Consider the following 2,550-nt stretch of genomic DNA (forward strand, 5'->3'; position numbering starts at 1 on the left):
CCCCCCTTCCTAGTTTCTCTGTTCATTCACGCTCCTCGTCGCTGTCGGTGTTGCTGAGCCTGTTGCTGCCCTTCTCGCCGCCTCCAGGTCCAGTCGCGTCACTGTGCTCTTCTTTCCCTCGCCCACTTCCCTGCCCGCAGAGCTTTTGACCAGCCTGGGCCAGCTGTCTCTTTTCCAGGCGGAGTTGGCTGCATCCTCTCCCACCGCTGTCCGGTAGTAGGACTGGAGTTTACTCTCAAAAGTGTTAGTACAGTATGTATATAGCATAAAGGGACTCATAACAAATAAATATGTAGAAATATAATGTGATTAAAAAATGTTTTCCTAATTTCTAGCCATTTACATTCTCACTGACATACTGTTGCACTTTTATTGAGCACATCTCAGTCCTTGGAGTCTCAGACCAGCAGAGACTCCCTGTGCCTGGAGAAGGGTGGTTGCACCTAGAAGCTTACAAAGAACTTTGTTCCAACTACGCAGTTGGTCTAATGAAAGATATCCCATCTACCCAAAGAACCACGCCTACCTATATCCTTACACCAATACAGCTACGACCAGAAACCCAGTAACTCCCCCAGATATACAGAGAGTCCTAGAAAACAGCATTTCTCACCTGTGAGTCATAGCCCAAAGGGACTCATAACAATATACAAAAGGGTTGTGAATAAACTTTAGAAATGGTTTCTCCCTTAAAAGGAAAAAAAAAAACAAAACATTGAAAATGGGAGCTCTTCCCTTGCAGAGTTCCAGCCAGAAGGGCCGACCAGCTCCACACACCCCATCCTGCCTCACATGCTGTGAAGTTACTGTCTGGGGGTGGGGGCACTACGCGAGACTGGCCCTGGATGTTTACAAGTAGGTCCTGGTACAAAAATGTTGAGAACCACCATCATTTAAAAACAAAAAAAACCCAAAAAATACACCTCACTGTGGGAAGTCCTTGCCCCTCACATTATTTCTGGACCTTCCGGGCTACATCCTTCTTATGCTAAATAAATCTTAGCATGAAAGGAGAATTTAAATAGTGCCAATATTTAAAAAAAAAAAAAGGGAGGGGGGGGTTAAATAGGGGTTGATCCAGGCAGTGGAAAGCAACTTGGCCCAACATCAATGCTGGACAAGAGAATGGAAGAGCTGGTTGAGGATCACCTGGATGAAGATTTAAAGAATGGGAATAAAGCTGATATCAGTCCCTGATGCTGAAGGAAAAACAGCTTTCTGAAAACTTTAAAACTGACAAAGTGCATAAAAGTAATATGCTCAGACTCTCAGGTGTTTGACTAAGCACCACAGGAAATTCAGATTGAAGCCTTTCACTATAATAGTAATAAAATACATTACATAAAGAATTAGCCAACACAGTGGGAGTGAATTTTCTTTTTGTTAAAAAAAAAAAAAGAAAAAAATCTGAAAGTACATGAAATCACTGTTGATAGAAATTGCAGATTAGGAACAGCAGAGCATAGCTGTAATTAATAGGGAATCATGGTTTTGTCCGTTTAAAAATTACAAATTCTGTTAAAATGCTCAGAGTTCACATTTTTCCGTGATTAAAATGAAATGTCACTATATATTTAAGCATCAGTTGAACACATTTTATTGATATGTTTACAATTTTAAAGCAAGTTGGAAGCCTACCAGTGCCTCAAATCACTATAATAAATTCTAAATACCTATAAATTTTGGCATATGATTTGGGGTTTATTATAGAAAAATCAGAGTTCATGGAAAATCAGGGCTGGGTGGGCACCCCCTGGCCACCCAGCAGTAGTGAGGGGCACAACTGCACCACCATTCCCACTACAGCCAGGCAAGCAAGGGGCACTGTCATGGCAGCATAGGGCTTGCAGCAGCAGCACTGAGCCTCCCCATCCTGCTCTGCCCTGCCATATCAGGCCCTGCCTGCCCCCCTGCCCCCGGATGAGCCACCCATGGCTCCATCCCACTCCCTACCTGGGCCCAAACCATTTTAATATAGCCAAATGCAAAATTATACATTAAAGGATCAAAGAATACAAAATGGGGCACTACCTGGAAAGCAGCAACTCTGAGAGGTTTAAGAGTCACAATAGATAAGTTACTAACATAAGCTTTCAGTACTATGTTATGGTCAGAAGAGCTAATGTGATTCTTAGCTGGATGAACAACAGTGTACTCACTGAGGTAATTTTGTGAGCAACACTGGGAAAATGGATACTGGAATATGCTGCCCTATTCTGGAGTGACACATTTAAAATAAGGCACAACTGTTAGGTTCCTCTCTCTCTCTCTCTCTCGCTATTTTCAGAACACATCTAAGTAACTTTTTGGAAAATATGCTTTGATCAGTTGCATAATTTATAAGCCATTTAGGCCAGAGGCTATTTTTATTCTTGGGTTTGTACCATGACTAGTACTAAAAGGTACTGTAATTTATAGCTGACATTACAACGTACTTAATTACTCCCATCTTGAAACCTTTATGCAATCAATGGTATTAAACACTTCATGCTGTCAACAGGTCCCAGAAATGTGGGAGTTTGACATCTAGAAGCTGGGGCGGGGGGGGGG

This window comes from Alligator sinensis, unplaced genomic scaffold, assembly GCF_000455745.1.
Source record: "Alligator sinensis unplaced genomic scaffold, ASM45574v1 scaffold980_1, whole genome shotgun sequence".
Lineage (NCBI taxonomy): Eukaryota > Metazoa > Chordata > Crocodylia > Alligatoridae > Alligator > Alligator sinensis.